At 45.7% G+C, this 21746-nt stretch overlaps 1 protein-coding gene across 1 annotated transcript in view; it reads right to left on the minus strand.

Moving 5' to 3' along the window:
- The window catches only part of GNB1 (G protein subunit beta 1), a 381574-nt gene that overhangs the window by 34591 nt on the left and 325237 nt on the right, over positions 1–21746 (minus strand). The gene's annotated exons all lie outside the window — the stretch shown is intronic.

The following is a 21746-nucleotide window of genomic DNA, read 5'->3' on the forward strand; positions in this document are numbered from 1 at the left end:
AAATCAATAAAAACAGTGCAACTTTGTGGTATAACAAATGACCACTAAGAAAGATGTAAGGTCGACATGTTTCTGCAGACAAACGGAGTCTAGAGATCCCCTGCTGCTTCCTCAGGACCATTAGTGCTACTGCTAGATATTAAATAACAAACCATATCACCTGAAGGTGTATGTGTAATCATCTTCTCATCCTAAAAGTAGGAGGAAAAAGTATATATAAAGGTACAGTGTCAAAGATTCAATTAAAATAACATAACATGCACATTGTGCCATGGTTCTAATGTTATGTAGTTTGTGCTAGTCGTAAACAATTATTGACCAACATCAAGACCGTCAAAATCGGTCACAAATCACCAATTTGGTAAAGAATTTGCAAGTTTAAATTCACTCACCCACGTGATGGGAAGGAACAGCCCCACCTCACCTGGCACGAGCTCAGGTGGTGGATGCACCGCACTATGAAAAAAACAACAAATAAAAGATGTATCTACATCTATATACAATCCTAGTCTAACCAGTCTCAGCATGCGCCACACAAGGCGTCACAATCCTGCCAATGCCAGGAAACTTCACCTGGTCGTGTTTACTGCTTTTCGCAAAATGTTGTTAGTTGTTGGCGGTCATTAGACTCAAAAAGCCAATAGTAGCCGGCCCATGCTTCACACACACAATGACTCACCTCTCCGTCGGTGCACCGGTCGTCCCTCTAAGCTCTCTCGTAGGGAGGAACCGACTCGGTGCACCGGCGAGGTATAAATGCCTGACTTGCTTCCGCGCTCGGCGTCGGGCGTGTTCCAACGCGTGCGCGATGTGCGTGATGACGTCAGACGTGCTATTGCTGATAGGCGCGCTGTTGGTGTCGGGAAATGTAGTTACCGAAGGCCATTATATCCCGCATTGACGGTTCGAATCCTCAGAGGGGGACGTGAATATGCAATGCAAAATAGAATTATCGCCAGTTCTAAATGGTTGATAATTCTGTCACATCTAGTATGGTTTTAACCAATAATCATCCTGGACATAAAGGGAAACGATCACTATCCAGACTCTTGTGGCACAAATTAGAAGAGACCGAATGGGGTAGGGATGGACCATATTCCTGCTCCTTCGGTCATATATTAAGGGACAGTTGGACATGATCACAACACTATGCATGTCACCCATGCAGATGGTATATACGAGGAATGGACCACATCTCCTCTTGAAATCAGCTATGACAAACACACTATACCTGTCACACCTGCAAGTGATATGTACAAGGGTTAACCATATCATATCTCAAAATCAGATATGACTTTATCAATGGTGACAATCAGAACCCTCACTACGCACATATCGTATAGTATCTGCATGACAAAGTAGGATAAATGTATTAATCAAAATGGCTAGCAATTAAAGGGACATCCATGGGATTTCTTCATTCAGCCCACATTTATCGCTGCGAAGTCTGTAGACCCATTTTTGTTCACATTTGAACAGGAATTTAGAGATGTCGGTTACAGAGGATGGAATCCATGGTTGGTCTAATACCGTACAGTAGCCCCACCCTTATCGGCTGGTTTAATTACCACCGATGCCAGATTCGCCAGTGTCGTAACTGCCTCCTGTTCAGCTTTGGACAGGTTAAAAAAACAATTTTGGGGTTGGAGGTACAGCTGTCTCAGGTCGTGATCCACGGCCTCTTCAAAAGCCTGTACTTTAGCCGGTAACCCCGCTGTACTGGGATTAAAAGTAGAGGGTCTCTTGAGGCCTGTGTTCTGTGTCTCCACCTTGTGTTACGGTTGTTTTATTGGCAAACAAATAATGAAGCCTGATTTTACGAAAGAATTTTCCCATTTCTGTTTGTATGAGAAACGGGTCACCCTTATTGGTTTTCACAAAGCCTAGTCCTTTATTTAGGACCAGTTCTTCGGTATCAGTCAGAACATGTTTGCTTAAATTTATCACGAGGCTGATGTTCCTGCTTGTTCCCTCGGGATCTTCTTGCCGTCTCTCAGGTCCATAGTTGGAACATGCCCGCAGTTACTGGACACCATCCTTGCGGTAGCTGTGCGGCTTGTCCCCAAACGACCAAAACACTCACTATAGACATAGGCACTAACAGACCATGGCAACTGAGACGGTTCACTAACTGTAATAGTTCGAACCTGATTTATTTGATAACATGTCCTTGCAAACTGAACTACGTGGGGATGACCACTAGAAAAATCAAGCTCAGAATTTCTGAGCATAAAAGTTCGATTCGTTGCTGTAAACAAGCCACGAAACTGACGAATCATTTCTTGCAAGTGGGCCACCAACCAACTGACATCTTGTGGACGGTATTAGACCAACCATGGATTCCATCCTCTAACAGACATCTCTAAATTCCTGTTCAAATGTGAACAAAAATGGGTCTACAGACTTCGCAGCGATAAATGTGGGCTGAATGAAGAAATCCCATGGATGTCCCTTTAATTGCTAGCCATTTTGATTAATACATTTATCCTACTTTGTCATGCAGATACTATACGATATGTGCGTAGTGAGGGTTCTGATTGTCACCATTGATAAAGTCATATCTGATTTTGAGATATGATATGGTTAACCCTTGTACATATCACTTGCAGGTGTGACAGGTATAGTGTGTTTGTCATAGCTGATTTCAAGAGGAGATGTGGTCCATTCCTCGTATATACCATCTGCATGGGTGACATGCATAGTGTTGTGATCATGTCCAACTGTCCCTTAATATATGACCGAAGGAGCAGGAATATGGTCCATCCCTACCCCATTCGGTCTCTTCTAATTTGTGCCACAAGAGTCTGGATAGTGATCGTTTCCCTTTATGTCCAGGATGATTATTGGTTAAAACCATACTAGATGTGACAGAATTATCAACCATTTAGAACTGGCGATAATTCTATTTTGCATTGCATATTCACGTCCCCCTCTGAGGATTCGAACCGTCAATGCGGGATATAATGGCCTTCGGTAACTACATTTCCCGACACCAACAGCGCGCCTATCAGCAATAGCACGTCTGACGTCATCACGCACATCGCGCACGCGTTGGAACACGCCCGACGCCGAGCGCGGAAGCAAGTCAGGCATTTATACCTCGCCGGTGCACCGAGTCGGTTCCTCCCTACGAGAGAGCTTAGAGGGACGACCGGTGCACCGACGGAGAGGTGAGTCATTGTGTGTGTGAAGCGTGGGCCGGCTACTATTGGCTTTTTGAGTCTAATGACCGCCAACAACTAACAACATTTTGCGAAAAGCAGTAAACACGACCAGGTGAAGTTTCCTGGCATTGGCAGGATTGTGACGCCTTGTGTGGCGCATGCTGAGACTGGTTAGACTAGGATTGTATATAGATGTAGATACATCTTTTATTTGTTGTTTTTTTCATAGTGCGGTGCATCCACCACCTGAGCTCGTGCCAGGTGAGGTGGGGCTGTTCCTTCCCATCACGTGGGTGAGTGAATTTAAACTTGCAAATTCTTTACCAAATTGGTGATTTGTGACCGATTTTGACGGTCTTGATGTTGGTCAATAATTGTTTACGACTAGCACAAACTACATAACATTAGAACCATGGCACAATGTGCATGTTATGTTATTTTAATTGAATCTTTGACACTGTACCTTTATATATACTTTTTCCTCCTACTTTTAGGATGAGAAGATGATTACACATACACCTTCAGGTGATATGGTTTATGTTATTTAATATCTAGCAGTAGCACTAATGGTCCTGAGGAAGCAGCAGGGGATCTCTAGACTCCGTTTGTCTGCAGAAACATGTCGACCTTACATCTTTCTTAGTGGTCATTTGTTATACCACAAAGTTGCACTGTTTTTATTGATTTAGGAGTGTGAGGGTGTGTATTAAAATTGTTTCCCCGATCACGACCTAATTTTAGAGCCTTTTTCTCTTTCTTTTCACAACACACTTTTTTTAAGCACTGCTACTCAGTTCACCACTAGACACGCCTTTCTTTTCACATCTGTATCAACACTGGGTTTTTCCTGCGCATGGTGTATCTATCCGCCAGCACAGGTTTTTTAGGTCTCGCCTGTCGATGCGCATGCACATCGAGCAAGCGAGACTATAGGGGCTCATCGACTCTTTATCTAACTTGCAAGGAATCGTGGCGATTCCTTGCAGTGCCCGTGACTTTTAAGCTCAATGCGCATGCGCATTGAGCTTAAAAGCGCGTGCACAGCCGCCCGCATTCCTCCGACACCTTTGAAGTGAAGCTTAGCTTCACTTCAAAGGCCCGGCTTCCACGGCCGCCAGGCCACATCAAAGGCTTCCCCAGCACTGCCCCGCCCATCAATCACCCTCCCACTGCCACCCCCCTCCCTCTCCATATGGTGCGCTCTGCCTCAGGCCTCTGAGCCGTCCCTACGCTCCCCGCCCACCCCCATCCTTCACACCCTTTGTCATTACTTCGGCCCCGAGCCACCCCTACGCTCCCCGCCCACCCCCATCCTTCACACCCTTCGGCACCACTTTTACATGAGAGCTAGTTGCATAGTACAAGAACACATTGCCTTCTTAAAGCCGCAGGAACATTAACTAATTCTCCCACAGTCACAGTATAGTGAGCTGACATTCTAACTTGTACCTGGCTTTCTAGCTTTTCGCTTGCAGCTCTGGGCATTACGCCACATTCTTGTTATCTCATTCATCCTCCCTGGCTGACCCACATGCATGGCGCTCCTCCTCTCTTTAGATGCCGTCATCCTCCTCGCACTTCAGTCTCCCGCCACTCAGCTCGCGCCCCCTCTATGAACGAAGATGTTTACGGGCGTCGGTCTGAAACAGGCAATTGTCTTCCAGCTCCCGTGTTCTTAAACCCGGACATAGCGCAGAGCTGTAAATAACAGAACTCAACTTTTCAGAGAATATTTTGATCAATAATGTTCGTGTTTGTCTTCAGGCCCTATTACTTGAGTCAGAATGTGGCATAACGGCAAAAGCTGCCGACTTTGGAACTGGGAAACAGGGTTCGAGTCTAGGCGTCGGCTCAACATCCTGTTGTGATTCTGGGCAAATCACTTAATCTCCGTTGCTAACAAAAATGTGTTCTTGTGTAATGCAACTTGTGCTCGTGTAAAAAGCGCTCCTATACCATCGCGTCGAGTTCATGCTATATAAAACTGCAAAAACACATGAACACTCGGAGACGCAGAGCTGTGCCAGGGCACTGACTCAACTTTTCCTATTTTTTATTTTTATTTACTTTTGCCCCTTGCCTCCATCGGATTGCTTCCACGAGCCTTCTTCCGCCAGTAGTTTGAGACTTTGTTAATCACGTCTTAGCTCGGCCTCATTATTTATCTCTCGCCTATCGCCTAATGATATTTAGTGGTAGCCCTCCGCTCCTACCTTACAATTAAACTTCAGCTACAGCCCCGTTTGTCCGCTCCTGCGGACTCCCTGCTGTGTGCCTCACTTGAAAGCGCTACTGCTGTATGTGTTAGCACATAAAAACAAGACCTGTTCTCTTTACCAGTGCTTCTTTTAATAGCCTCGTATTCTTCATTTTCCAGGGTCTGTTTGCCTTAAATTACTATAGTGTTAGAGTGGTCTAACAACCCCATCTCATGAGCCGAAATGGATAGAGCCACATGGCGGCAGGGCTTGAGAACCCTGCGCTCTGGCAACTTGACGAGCGAGGAACTGGTCAGTATTACAGAGAAATAACATTAGAAAGGCCAGAATGCTTCTGTGGGCAGGTGTGTGGAGAAATGCCAGGGCCGGGTCATGTGCCGCTCAAACCCCACAGCATTTTATTTTTAGCTCATTCATCCTCCCTCGCCGACCCACATGGCGCTCCTCCTCTCTTTAGATGCCGTCATCGTCCTCGCACTTTAGTCTCCCGCCACTCAGCTCGCGACCCCTCCATGAACGAAGATGCTTACGGGCGTCGGTCTGAAACAGGCAATTGTCTTCCAGCTCCCGTGTTCTTAAACCCGGACATAGCGCAGAGCTGTAAATAACAGAACTCAACTTTTCAGAGAATATTTTGATCAATAATGTTCGTGTTTGTGTTCAGGCCCTATTACTTGAGTCAGAATGTGGCATAACGGCAAAAGCTGCCGACTTTGGAACTGGGAAACCGGTTCAAGTCTAGGCGTCGGCTCCCTCCTCTTTTGGACACTCGCATTCAGGGGTAGATTCAGCCGAATTTTTTCTCTCCCATTTTATTTTCATTCTTCCCCTTTTCTCTTCCTCCCATCTGCCCCCTTAACCAATTTAGCTCCCTCCTGATTTCTTTACATGCACCTGTCTTTTGTTATCTCTGTTTCTTTGCTCCTCTCACTTTTTTTCTCTCCTCAGTTTTTACCATTCCTCCCCTTTCAATAATGTTTCCATTGTCTCTTAACTCACTCCTCCCGACCACTTACCGTCCCCACTTCCTTCATCTCCCGTTGGACCTTCCCCTCTCACTCCTCCACATTTTGTACCATTCCCTCCTCAATTTTTGCCTTTATTTGCGTCTATCCTTGGGTCCCCCCTCACCCACACTCGTTTACCTCCTCACTCAGCTCTTTTCTATATCTCTGTACCCTCCTCTATACCTCGCTCTCTTCTTTAGCTCTCTGTGGCTCTCCCTCCACCACCCATTCTGTTACCACCTCCTCTGTGTTTATCCCAATTTTTTTTTTCTTGATATGCCTTGTATATTGAGTTTGATTATGTAAACATACAGTAGGTTGATCCTTCTAAATGAATAGGTGATAACTGTCATGTTAAAACCAGTTGTTTATTTATATCTATTGCGTAAAATATATGCACTCTCTTTTTTAAAGTTACAGTTTCCCATATATGTATAAATTAACGAATGTATTGCTTATGACTTCACTGCAATATTCATTGGGAAGAGAATTACATCGCTATGGATACTGTTTTGGGGGGACCACATAATTACACTCCACATAATTACACTGCGCACAATGCAACATACACTCCAAATCCCACTCAGTGCCACATAATTACACCCCACATAATTACACAGCACTCAATGCAGCATACACTCCAAATCCCACTCAGTGCCACATAATTACAATCCACATAATTACACTGCACTCAATGCAACATACACTCCAAATACCACTTAGTGCCACATAATTGCACGCCACATAATTACACTGCACTCAATGCAACATACACTCCAAATCCCACTCAGTGCCACATAATTACACGCCACATAATTACACTGCACTCAATGCAACATACACTCCAAATACCACTCAGTGCCACATAATTACACGCCACATAATTACACTACGCTCAATGCAACATACACTACAAATACCACTCAGTGCCATAGAATTACACACCACATAATTACACTGCGCTCAATGCAACATACACTTCAAATGCCACTCAGTGCCACATAATTACACACCACATAATTACACTAAACTCAATGCAACATACTCCAAATCCCACTCAGTGCCACATAATTACACACCACATAATTACACTAAACTCAATGCAACATACTCCAAATCCCACTCAGTGCCACATAATTACACGCCACATAATTACACAGCACTCAATGCAACATACACTTCAAATCCCACTCAGTACCACATAATTACATGCCACATAATTACACTACGCTCAATGCAACATACACTCCAAATACCACTCAGTGCTACAACACATATTGTGTTACAAATGTTATAGGTGTCACATTTGCGAAAGATAAAACTATTGGCATTGTAAATGATAAAGCTATTAATTTCGCTATTTTCAAAACAAGCACATAAATAAAAAATGTGTCATTTACAATACCAATAGCTCAAACTTTCCTAATGCGAGACCTATTGCATTGCAAATGCTTGTTACCCCTGAATGTGATATGTACAAGAGATCCCAGATGATGAAGGGCGGTCTCGATGGTGGACTGATGGGAACTCGTTTTTGTTATAACTACTCCCTGTTGTTTTTGTATATTTAGGTACAGTGTTCATTTTGGACTCTCTGTTAATTCTAGGTTGGTGTCAATTCTGTTCAGGGGGCTTAAGAGGTAGGGTCTATAAACTTACCCCTGGGACCTTTCTTGTGTTTGGCAGAATATCAGAAAGCCAACACCACAATGGTAAATCGCAAGGATGAACAATGGCCTATGTATGTTGCAAATTGTAAGAATATCACATTGTATAGCTGAAAGGTCTCAGATTTTCGCCATTTGCTTCAACAGTACATAATCTTACCCGTTTCAACTGTCACGGTTATGATCTTTTAGACAGCCCCTCAATGATAAATCCATTTAGGTTCATTTATAGTATTTAATGCACCTCCAACCCTACCCTCTAATATTCCAACATTAATGCTACCTAGTAGCATCAGCAATATCTGTCCTAGAAGACAGTGACAGACATTCTAAGGATGTCTAAAAAGTTAGGAAAATGAAAAATATAGGAAAATGAAGTATGCATACAGCTTACAAAACTGATTAACAGATGTTACCAAGCCCATGCCTATCTTCTTATTGCAACCCTATACACTCAAAGTCACTAGTCACCCTTTGCTCACACAATTGGAAGTAGGTTTTAAACTGTTCCTAGTTTTGCGCTCTAAGACTGATCCATATTTTCAGGTCCACTTAGGGTGATGTACACATGAGAAACAGACCACCAACCCAAAGTGGCAATAGATGAACTTTCAAAATAAGAAATTATGCAAAGAGGAAACTTTCTATAACCCATTCTTCAGCCATACATGTAATAGTGACTATCGACATCACATCCGGTGGACAACGCAGTTATGCAGTAATTTGACGCTCTCCAACGACATGCAGAGGTACTGCTGTATAAATGTTTCCAGATCCAGTCTGGCGCCTGGGGATAATTCAAGGGTAAGGAATCTGAAGCTAGACGTCTCAAATATATACGCAAATTCAAATTGAAGTGATGAAATTAACATTGTACTGCACTATGTAGGAGAATGCATATATATCAGCAAATCACTTTGGGGAACAACCAGAAGTAAAAGGTAATTCAAGTTTAAATATCTTCTCAACATAGCTACATTTTACAGCATATGCCTGTCCTAGACAAACAACTGCAGATCTTTGCATTGTGTGGGGACACTTAACTAGGTCAGCTAGTAAAGCTAAAGCAAGCTGGGTAAATATGCTCCTCCATCCCCCGGTGGCATACTAAAATGTGGCCATAACTGTTGTGTGTAGTGGGCCCATCACATTGCTTGACTAGGATCCACTTAACTAATGAGGACTTCGCTCAACATAGGATAAGGTCTTTGCAGGGGTGTTGCATGCACATTGGTGTACTCTTCTGCATAAAATGGGTCAGACATCACCAATTTCATACTGTGAGGATGTAACAAGCCAATGCTTACAAAAACGCTGCAAACATGTGGCTAACTTGTGAAGTGTACTGGCATTTGAATACCAAAGTGGCTGGCCCTACTAACAAGAGAAACCGTCACCTATATGGCCATTACAGAAACTATACCTCTCCAAACAACCAATGTTATGTTTATTCCTTAAAAGCTTAATGTGCAAACACAACTCGAGACATTGGGTTTTGGTTATACCAAGTTTAGAGGACGTCCTATAAAAAAGGTACTGTAGGAGGAGTTGCATTCTGAAAGAGGGCATCACCACAAGTAAAGGACATCTTTGAGATGGAAATATATTTTTCTGTCAATCTACATCCAAGGTATAAGACCGAATACAATTACGAGTTAGTCAAGAACACCAAGGATAGGGCTCTTTAATGGGCTCCATAGGCTAGAACTACTGGCACCAGGTAATTTCTTGAAAAGTCAACATCCTTGGTGGGAGAAACCTTAGAAGGTAATGAGAGATGTGGGCGAATAAGTTCCCACATATGATTCAGTGATAATGTCTGTTCTCTGCCTTCCATGCAAATATATCACTATTTTGAGAGTTTCCAGGGCTCCAGGAGACTGTAGACTCTTTCTCTCCCCCCCCCCCCCCCAATTCCTGCGATGGAGTATATGCATTTTAGGTTTTCTGGGAGGTTGAAGAGGTCCCTACCTCTTCGGAAAAGTTTTTCTTGATTTGATATCGTCTCTTGCTTTTCCTCCCATTATACCATGTGTTTATCTCGGAGATCATCCTTATAAAAAACAAGCCTAGATAATTCTCTCCAAAAAGGTAAATGGCAGCTTCCACTTCAAGAGTAAGTTAATTGTGCGAAAGCAGCCATTCACTGTTGAATGGAAAAAATAGCTTAATGTCTAGTCCGGTGATGCCGAGTGCCTTTATACATCATATCCTTGAATAGTGTGGGTCTTAATGTAAAGTACCACTTAACCGCTGATAGTTAGTCTGCCACAGTAAATACTTTAATGGTGTCCGTTTTGATGGTGTTGGATACTTTCACAAGTACCACAATTCTGATATTGTGTGGCATGATATGCATTTTTTTTCTTTACACCTGGGGAGGTTTCATGGTGACTGTCAGAGACTCCCACCAGGAATGTCAGTTGTTACATCATGATAATCATAGTGATGTCCTATACATTGCAGCTTTGAATATATACACACATGTACACATACACATGAGCCTATACACACCCCTTTCTGGCTTCGAGCATCTGCTCACCTCAAATATCTTTCTAGTACAGTTTAAGCACTTGATTAGCACCGTACCATCCATGCCACCCTACAAGACCAAAATAACCTTTTATTATTTTTGCAGTAACATGGATTTTTTATGTTGAATTTGTATTCGTTTTATACTCAACACGTCATACAGCTGTTATTACATCATAGTTTGCAGTAACATCTAGAAGCAAAGGTTTCACTAGTTCCATGTAAGTAGCGATGTAAAATGACAAAAGCCTTCCACCATTCCACGCACAGCATTACATGTTTGGATTAGTAAAAAAACCACCACTCAAGCCAATATGAGATGAATAAAAGCAGTTCACGACAAGTGTTTCGCTCTTATCTCAAGTCAATGAAGCACAGCTTACTCCAGAAACAAAGGAACAGCCAGTAGAAAACCAAATAATGCCCTTTTGGGCTTAAGGTTCCACTTAAACTATGGAAAAGTGAAGTAGGGATCCATGAGAAGCTCCCAAGTTTCAGGCACTGTAAGACTGAAAGAGCATTATTTAGAATTATACAATCGTAGGCCCACACTACACTTATCAGTTATGTATTCTCTCTATAGCTAAATACATACATTTTACAGTTATTATCCAGTTATAATTATTAAAATAAAGGAATTGCGCTACCTCACCGGAGCTGTACAGCTTCCTTTAAGTATCCCAAGACAAGAAGAGAGGAAAAAGATGGGGCTTGAGAACGCTCTAATCAATCAGGGGCTTATAAAGCGCGTTACTCACCCGTGAGGGTTTCAAGAGGATGGGGGGGGGGGGGGGGGGGAGTGACGGCGCGGGTGGTTGGGGGTTGGGGTGGGCGTGGCATGTACAGATCAGTTAAAGAGCTAGGACTTGAGGTACTTCCAGAACGTGTGCAGGGTGGTGGAGCGTCTGATGTTTACGGGGAGGTTGTTCCACGTTTTGGCTGCAATGTAGGAGAAGGCTTTCCAGCCTGTTCTGTATCTGCGGATGTGGGAGACCTCAGTCAAGGTGAGCGGAGGTTCCTCTTGGTTATGTTGAAGGATACACTCTCGTGGAGGTATTTGGGTCCGATGTGGAGGGATTTGTAAGTGTGGGTAAGGAGTTTGAAGTTGACCCTTTTCTCGAAGGGGAGCCAGTGGAGGTTTCCTAGGGGTTGGGTCATGTGTTTGTGGCGTGGGGTCCCGAGGAAGAGTCTGGCAACGGCGTTCTGGATGGTTTGGAGTCTGTGTAGTTGAGTTGTTGATTCCGGCTTATAAGGTGTTGCCGTAGTCCAGTCTGCTGGTTATGAGTGCGTGGGTGACGGTCTTGCGGAGGATGCGCAGCTAGTTGAAACTGATGGAGGCGACAGCGTTGATCTGTCGGTTCGAGCTTCAAGCAGCTGTCCATCCAGGCTGCCACATTCTTCATTCCTTCCTGGAAGCAGGGTCTGGTGTCTTGTTGAGACTTTGTGAAGGAGGGGATGAGCTGGGTGTCATCGGCGTAGGATACAATGCGGAGTCCCTGCGGACGATGGCGGCGAGAACATGTCGATGTTGAAAAGCGTGGGGCTGAGCGATGGTCCTTTGGGTACTGCGCAGTTGATGTCAGTGGGATTGGAAAGGTAGGGAGGTAGTCTGATCCTCTGGGTTCTGCCAGAGAAAGAAATGGATCCAGTCGAAGGTGGCTCCTTGTATTCCTGCGTTGTGCAGTCTGGCTGCGTGAGTGCGATGAGAACCTGTGTCGAAGGCTGCAGAGAGGTCTAGAAGGAGGAGGGCAGAGGTGTGTCCTTGGTAGATTAGCATGCGGATGTCGTCCGTGGCGGCGAGGAGGATGATCTTGGTGCTGTGGTTACTGCGGAATCCAGACTGGGAGGCATCTAGGATGGAGTTATCTTTGATGAAGGTGGTCAGCTGGGCGTTCATGAGTCTCAGTGATGTTTACGGGGAAAGGGAGGAGAGAGATGGGCCGGTAGTTTCAGGTCGGTTGGGTCGGCCGTGGGTTTGAGGAGGGGTTTCACCTCCGCCAGCTTCCAGTCATCTGGGAAGATGACTGACATGAAGGAGGCGTTGATGGTCAGTCCTAGTTCGGGTGCAATGGCTGCGGTGGCCCTGTGGAATATGTGCGGTGGGCAGGGGTCCGTTGGTGCTCCTGAGTGGTGTTTAATGGTGGCGGTGATGTGTTAGACGGTGGCGGGCTTCCAGGTCATGACTGTTGGCTTGTTGGCGGTGTTGGGGTAAGGGGGGTTGTTATCGGTCATCGGTTTGTTGAAGTTGTCGTAGAGGGCCTTGATCTTCAGATGGAAGTATGTGCTGAGCTTGTAGCAGAGTTCCTGTGAAGGTGTGATGTCTGACTTCGCTTGTGGATTTTGTGAACTGTTCTAGGATGTTGAATAGCTCCTTGGCGTTGGTCTGGACTTTGTCTCTTATGAAGGTTCGTTTGGTGTCTCTTATGCGCTGGGGGCATTCCTTCAGGGCGCTCCTGTGGCTGTTCCGTGCTTCCGTAGTTCTGGTTTCGCCAGGTTTTCTCTAGGCATTTGCTAGAGAGTCTGGCTTCTTGTAGTTCTGTGGAGAACCAGGGGGTGAGTTTGTTGGTGCAGCAGGAGATCCAGCGGTGAAGTTCTGTGGCTGTGGAATTGGTGGTGTTCCTGGTGCAGGGGGTCTTGGAGGAGGGTGGTGCTGAGGAGTTACTCTGTGACCTTGCTCCAGTTCCTTGGCGGTGGTTGCGGTGCGGGCTTGGGTGCGGAGGTGGTGTTGAAGGTGAAATGGAAGCAGTGGTGATCTGTTCAGAGGGGTTGAATGGTATGGCTGAAGCGGATGTTTGTTCCTCCTGCGAAGATAGGGTCGAGGGTGTGTCCAGCTTTGTGAGTGGGCGTGTTGACCAGCTGCTTTAGTCCGAGGTTGTTGAGGAGAGTGATGGAGTCGGGGTTGTTGCAGTTGTCGAGGTGGAAGTTCAGGTCCCAGAGTAGAATGTAGTCCGTGGAGGTGAATGTGTGGGGTGTGGTTGTGGATTTGGTACATGGTCCCGGTGGTCTGTAGATGAGGGTCCCGCGTAGCATGGTTCTGGGGTTGGTCTGGATCTGGAGTTGGTGTTGTGTTGGAGTGGGAGTCACTCGAGCTGGAGGTGGAGAATCGGAGGGGATTTTGTGGGCGATGACGAGTCCTACTGGGCCGTCCTTTCTCTGTATCTTGTAGCCGTCAGGGATGGCAGTGGTGTTGTCGGGCCGGAGGTGGTGTTGGTCCAGGTTTCCATGAAGGCGACGTCACGAGAGATGGTGTGGATCAGGTCCCATATCCCTACGCCTTTGACGGTGGAGGGAGCGCATGTTGAGGAGGATGCATGTCGGGGTTTTGGTGGTGTGTGCGTTGGGCGGTCCTTCGGCAATAGTGGGGGGTGTTGTCGACTGTGGGATCTGTGGCAGGGTAGGCACGAGAAAGGTCCATGGGTGGTGTTCAGCGAGGATCTTACGCAGTCGGTGTGCCTTTCGGGGTGGAGTGTGTGGAAGGTAGTGGAGTCATAGCGGTGGGGCCTAGGAGAGCCAGGCTTCATGGCGCTGGTCGGGTCGCGGACAGGCTTGCTTCGGTGCGCCAGCAGCGCGACCGCGCAGCGGTCGGCATTATGGAGGGGAGGGACGCTCAGCTGGGAGGTGGGAAAGTGGAGAGGGCAGGGGGAGGGGCTGCGGAGGAGCAGCAGAGGAAAACAGAGGGGGCGGCGAGGGGTAAAAGTTAAGCGCAAAATTAAACACAGAATGAACTTAAACAGAGTGAAACACCAAATGCTAACCGAATAAAAAAAGCAGTGGACAACCAAATGCACAGTGATGGGCAAAGACTGTACGTGAAGAGGTTAATGCACAGAGAGGAAAAGAGGAAAAGTAATACAATCAGGGGACAAGAATTACCGTGGCAGGCGGGCAACAGCAGCCTCGAACACCCAGGCTGGGGGCTCAAGGTGGTGACTGAGTGGTTGGAGCTGCCGGGGAGAGTGCAGGCCTGCGACTGAGGTCAAGGACTACTGCAACTATATATGTACACCCATCTCACCCATCCCTGAGCCCTAAAAACCAATTACTACCTCACTCTATCCATCGCTATGGTTAGAGGCGGCAGACCAGGAAGCTGAGATCGACCGTGGACCAGGGTTCGATTCCCCGCCTCTGCGGGTCTCGGCCCAAAATTCCACAGCCTCGACAATTCTCGCTCTGGTGCCTACTCAACTCACGGGGTCACACTCTGCGACTCTGGGCAATAGCTTGCTTAATCTCCACTACGGCCCCTCACGGCGGGATGCCTGGCTTTCACCTTGTGGACACCCTTCTGGGGTTTCTCACTGGGGAATACCAGGAAGGGTTCCCTAAGCAAGCGCCGGGACGCTTACGGGCAGCTGTGGGCTTTACAAGTCCAACACATTTTATTTGCTATAAGCCTTTCGACCTTTTCAGCACAACCCCATCCCTGAGCCCTAAAAAGCTCCCTACTAATCTTTAACTGACATTTTCACCCAAATAGAACGTCCCTTTAACTTTTGATTTTTATAGTGAATCTTTTAACAAAGTAATATTACCCTAAGTAACACCAACCTTGCACCCCTGCGTCCAGGCCCTTTAGCCATCCCAATAACCCATTAACACCCCTCAACTCTACCCATCCCTAAACTTAAAAAAAAAAACACTACCCCCTAACATTAGCCATTCCTGAACACTAAAAACCTCTTACTAACAGTATTTAAGTGACAAAGTGTATATATATATATATATATATATATATATATATATATATATATATATATATATATATATATATATATATATATATATATATATATATATATATATATACATACATACATATACATACACACATACATATACATACACACATATATATACATACACACCTACACAGATGTGTAAGGAAAACACTACTTGCCTTGTAAACATCTGATCATTGCCTGTAGTGCTGTAGAATTACATGCTTCATATACTCCTACCATCTAGTATTGGGCTCTGTCAGCAAGCGGTTTGTTTGAAGAAATCTTGACTCAAGATGTGGTGCAGGCAACTCAGTGTACAACACTCATGGGCACAGCGTCCATGTTAGATTATTTTTCACACAGTGGGTTAGAATTATGTGGAGCGTAAAAACAAAGTGCGTTAAGTGCAATGTGAGGCAAAAAGGAGAAGGCAAGAGATCTGCAAAAGACTATTACGAAGGGGAGCACATGCGACTCTACAACAGATGCTTAGAGGGTGAGTAGCATTTTCTGGGAGTAGCATGTATGGCTGTAAATACACATGCTTCGCATAGACTGTAAACATAGCGCCTTCAAGAAGCAGTGGATAGCATGTTTATACGGATGTTTGGCCCACCACGGCATGTTAATAGGCTAAGATGTCCACACAATTGGGTTTGTTAAGTATGTGGTGTTTACCAGGTGGCTGCGCCTAACAAATATCTGCTAAGGGGATATTTCCAAGAAAAGTCTAAATTGCTTCTTTCTTCCAAGTGGAGTGAATCCTGGGAGGAGCAGGTAGAAGCTGGAGATTGGATGTTCTCTCTGAGGCTTTACAAAGGACAGAGCTGTTCAGATTTACTGAAACGCTTGGACTTGTTAATGTAGTACATAAAAGCTCTTTTGACATCGGTGTAGAGTGCCCTCTCTGCAACGGAGTCTAATTGTGGGAAAAAGACTGGGAGCTCATTGGTTTGTTTAATGTGGATAGGTGACACCATATTGGGGAGGAACTTAGGATTAGTTCTAAAGAAAACCTGGCTCTTGTGGGGCGAGTGATGCAGTTAAGCAATCTAATGGCCACCAGGAAGGCCACCTTCCAGGAGTGGAACTCAAAGGGCATCAAAGCACAGGTTCAAAAGGTTAGGAGGGGACACCCTTTTGAGGCCCTCTATAAAGGCTTTAACAGGAATTATGAAGAGGAATGATTATTTCCTTTTCTAAATGTAGGCTGCAACTGTAGCTAGGTTTTGGTGAATAGGGTTGCAGGCAAGGTCTGCTTTCTGAAAGTGTGAATGGTAGACAGCGGTTCCAGTTTTTTTGAGATGCAGTGGTTAACAAACCTTTTCCATTCTGCTGGGTAAGAAGCTCATGTTGTGGTCTCAGGGAAAAATTAAGTAAAAAATCAAGTACCTACCTTCTAGGACTTAAAGTGTCAAATTACAAGGCTGTACTGCACAGAATCCAGATGCCGGATTCAACCTTGCTTATGTGTGAGAAGGTCCAGCCTGAGTGGAAGCATACCGTCAGGACTAACACCTCCAGAAAGGTGGAGTACCAGGGCTGTCAGGCACAGGTTCGTGCTACTGTAATGAGGGCATGTGATGTTTGCCTGAACCTCCTCACCACAAAGTGAAACAGTGGGAGAGGTGGAAAAGCACTGGCAAATGCCCCCGAGCAATTCATCCATAGTGCATTGCCCACAGATGGCGGTGATGGATGTCTAGCAGCGAAGGTTGGGAATTTTTATTTTTCTGAGGTGGCGAACAGCTCTATCTGTGTGGGGGACATACTATTGAATGGGGCAGTGGAGCAACCTGCATGGTTGTCATGCAAAAATGCTGATAGGATGCAATAGTTGGGTCTTAGATCAAGTAAGGGTTTAAATCAGCTGTCCTTGGTCTAAAAAGGAGCTCCAAGTTAAACAGAAGGCTGAGGCGATGCTGCTGGACACAGCGCATGCTAGAGTTGGAGAGGACTTTGCGCCCCAGACATAACCTCCACACACTTTCTGTACAGCGGCAGAAGGCATTTAAGGAGATCTTGTACCTTCTCCCATTGGCCAGGTCATGCTGTGACGGGAGCCACTGGAATTGGCTATCCGCTAATTGGTCGCTGCTCCAATTGCAATTTGTGCCTGTAGCGTCAACTTTCTAGCAAACAGTGTCTGGAGGAGGATCATCACAAATGGCATGGGTGGAGTAAAGCTTGGAGGCTGTGTTAACGACCAGGAAGTCGGGTGGAATCAGTCTCTTAATGTTTGTTGGGTCGCTTAAAGAGTGTTTACATTTCTTCTCTACCTTTTGGGCTAGTACATTACCCTTGAAGGTTCCTTATTAACGGGGGACGATTATAGCAGGTCCTTGAGAATATTGTGCGGAATTGGGCCTTGATCACAGCTTGTAAGGGCATCCTGAAAAGAAAGTAATTCTCGTCCTGGTAAACATGCAAGTCAACTTTGGTAAACACTAAAGTCCTGTAAGTGACCTTATGGTAGCCTGTGATGTCAGCAGGTGAAGCCCTGACAACATAATAGATTAGGATCAACTGGGGGATCCACTTTGTAGTCATCCCAGGGATCGCTAATGAAGCCTTCACCTAGCAGTAGCTCATAAGAGTTTAAGGGGCAGTAGGGGGAGGCCAGTCTCTGAACAGGAAAGGTGTGGATTCTCCGACAGATGGGTAGGTGCACACCTCCTGGTGGTGAGCCACTGAGGGTAGATGTGTTCCATCACCAATGCAGCATTTTCAGGCAATAAAGGACTTTAAGTGGTTCTGGGCACCCGAGGAGTGGGAGAGAGGCCCTGGAAGCCCCCGGTAGTTAAAGGAAGTCTTTGGTGCTGAAGAATGCATCAAGAGAGAAAAGTGTCAGAGCGGAGTCAAAACTGATACAATGGGATCGACAAGTAACCAATTGGATCTGCAAAAAAAATTCCGGCCAGGATAGCTTTGGAACCCAATTAGCACCAGATGGCTGAAAAAAGCAATTGTACAAGGAGTTATTTCCCATACGCAATGTAAATTAGTCACACCTGATCTTTTGAGCAAAAACGATTTGCAAACATCCAAGCCTAATACTAGATGGCAGGAGTACGCTAAGCAGGTGTATGTACATATACACCCCCCATATACCCCCCCCCCCAATACAAGCCCCATGTACCCCCTACCCCCAATACATGCACATACATAAACAAAAAACCTTTTTCTGGTGATGTAAAGTACGACTAATTCAAAGGTACTAAAGCAAACCTTTGTGCACTTAACTGATGTACAAATTCTGATGTACTTATTTGTGATGCAATAGCTGCGATTTAACAGCTGCATAACCCTACAGGGCTCGCTTTTAAGCAAAGATCCATCTACAGCAAACTGAGTCAGCTTTAAATATTCACCCTCTCTCGGGTAAATTCCATGGGGGATGGGGCACTCTTCCGCCTTGTGACTTTGCAAAAGGAATGTCAACATAAGGCATGAAGGACTTTCAGTTTTTTTTGTTGCCAAGCGAAGGGCACTTCCCAATAGTGAAAGAACTGACATTAGATTGTAGAAAAAAAGAATAAAAATTAAATTCCAATCAAAACCGGTTATGGGAGGCAACAAAAAAAAAACCTGGTTGAGGGATTTGCCTCTGGAGTCGAAAATATACAAGTTAACTGCCAAAAATATAAGCCGTCAGAGAAAGTTTTACTTTTTCGTCTAGGATCATAAAGGCAAAGCATAGTATTTTCACACTAAAGCTTTAAGGAGTTAGACCACTACAGTTCATTAAGTTCAGCTTCAAAATGGAACATTAGGGAGATTCAAAGGAGAATGCCTCCTCACTGAGGCTCGGAGTTATATTTTTGGAATCAGCAGGGCACCGAGCAGACACATGGTATTTGCATCTTCGGTTTCACAAGACTTCCAATCCAGGTTTTGGGTGGCAGGACTTCTATGAAGAACTCCTTTAACAATTAAGTTTCATAAAGGATGCGACTAGCAGTGGTCTGTGCCTATCCATCTTGCATTATCGGATAGCAAAAATGAAGGCGTGGCCTTAAATGAGACCAGATCCTTTCACGTCTCAACTGGATATTTTACCTGGCAACTAAACTATTCTTAGCTGCAATAAATGTGTCTTGTGGTCCTGATAGTGACCGCATTACTTGTGAATGGAGTGTCAAAACATCTACTACCTACAAGCAGTGGTTTTCCCAAGTCCGTACGCTACAAAATAAAAAAATAAATGATTTCGACTAGAACCCACATTTTTTCAGCAGCTTGTATAGCTTTTCTCAAGGTTTAACTGTGTTCACAGCACCATTTTCTCTTCACTTACGCACACACTGGAAAGATTTTTAACTAATACACTTGTTGAACGATTGCATGTGCTCAGACTTCTTCAAAAATGTATTGTATATCCGAAGTTTTGCCTTTGTAAGGGAAATCATGGTCTATATATGGGTTACAGGACTATGTTGGTATCCAAGCACAATTTAAAGCCTGAACAAGTTACTTACCTTTGGTAACTATGCATCTGGTAGAGACAATCTAGCCGCACATTCCTTAACTCAGAATATCACCAGGAGTCAGACTGGTCCGGAAAATCTTGCGCAGCAGCACCTCTGCGCGTCACCGTACGGCTCCGCCCTGGCGTCGTCCATGGACGTGACGTCACGTCAGCTGAGCCATATATGTCCCGCCCTGGCGCGCCAACCTCAGTTTTTGTCAGAAGACTTTTCTGCATCAGAACGCGAAGCCACCACCAAAAACTGAAATATGGGAACAGTGTGTAAAAAAAAGAAAAAAACAAGGTATGGTGAAAATCACCATAGAAGGACAGTGCCATGCACCGTATATTGTAAACTGAGGGAGGGGAAAAGAACGGAGCACCACTCTGGGAGGGACTCCCGCAATTGTTAAGTCCAAATACTCCTGCGGAGATAGAAGATGCAGAGCAGAGGCAGGATTCGATCCCTTGGCCTGTGTCAGAGGCACAAGACTTACCATTGAGCCATAGCTCCTTGGTGTACCGTCACAGCAGCCGACAGAAGGGCTGTAACCACAATGACAGTGAAGGACAACCAGTCCAGGAGTAAGGGCAAACTACCATAAGGTGTCACCCAAAAGGAGACATCAGATCCGAATAAGGGACCTACCGAATGCAGCATTGTCAGAGACTGCAACCGCTAGAGTGCAGGGGAGGCAAGGGACCTCAAGCGTTGAAGATAGAAAGGAAGCTAGCCCCAGCTAAACTCCAACAGCATAAAACACTGTTGAACCTGCTCCTGTAGGATATGAAGGTAGCAGGATACTGACCCCTGCCCAGCAAGGGCTGATCTGGAACAAAAACACACCCAGTAAAGTAACTGGCGTGACAAGAGGGTTCAGCACCTCGCCAGAAGTAGAACTGAAGCCATGGGCGCAAAAGACTAGTAAGGGGTATGGTGGAGAGAACGCGTACCACCTCCGGATGTACCACAGAGGAAGAGTACTGCTGAGATCTTCGCCAGCCAGACGTGAGCATTGAAAGGAGGCCCATACACAACCAGAAGGACGCTCATACGTGGCCAGAGGATGCCTGCAGCACCATAACAGAAGAGCACCAGGAAGCAAGACAGCAGGAACAGCTGAGATGCGTAGAATAGCAAGAAGGCAACAGGCCACAAACGCCAGAGAAGAGCTGGTGATGCAAGAGGACAGGGCCAAGACCAAGGCAGGCAAGCCCGCACAAGCCATTAGGAAGATCATGGCGCAGAAAGCCTCAATAGGATGCCGAAAACCCGGCCAAACCAAGGGACTAGGCTACGCTCAAAAGTACCCGCATTTATCCAGAAGGTGGAACTAGTCCAGGCTATAAGCAGGGTCTGCCTCTGCTCCGGAAGAGAGAGAGTAGCCCCTCACAGGACAATTAGAAGAAAAACGAATCTAACAAGGGAGCACTCAGGACCAACTCACGGGTCCTAGGCGCCAGGAAGAACGGAGATAAAGGAGAACCGGCTCTACGAGTCCGCCACATTAACAATGCCAGCAGAACGTAGAAATTCCTGCGCAGAAGCAGCTGGGGTGTGGAGAAAACTGCTGGGTAATAAGCCAAAAGGCCATAACAATTGTATAACAGAGGCCTACGGCAACTCCTTACCGGCGAGAACCACACAGAAGGGGCTGGCGTCAAAGAATGGACCATGCGACAAAAAGCATGATGCCAGGCCATGCGAGGTAAATACTACACAGCATAGACCTAGACCAGGAGTGGAAGCACCACAGACAGAGCGATGAGACCATGCGGGACGCAGTAAAGGGGTATATGAATCCCAGAGGGATACCCATAATGAAAACTCCACAGGAGAAAACAAAGGCAGCTGCAAACACCTGCAACCAGCTAATACCCCACATAGGGCAAGGGTCAACCTCTGGCAAGGAGGGGGGTTCCTCTTGGCAAAGCAGACAGTCAGAGGACTGAAAACAAAAACAA

The sequence above is a fragment of the Lissotriton helveticus genome, chromosome 5_1 (genome assembly GCF_964261635.1).
Source record: "Lissotriton helveticus chromosome 5_1, aLisHel1.1, whole genome shotgun sequence".
Lineage (NCBI taxonomy): Eukaryota > Metazoa > Chordata > Amphibia > Caudata > Salamandridae > Lissotriton > Lissotriton helveticus.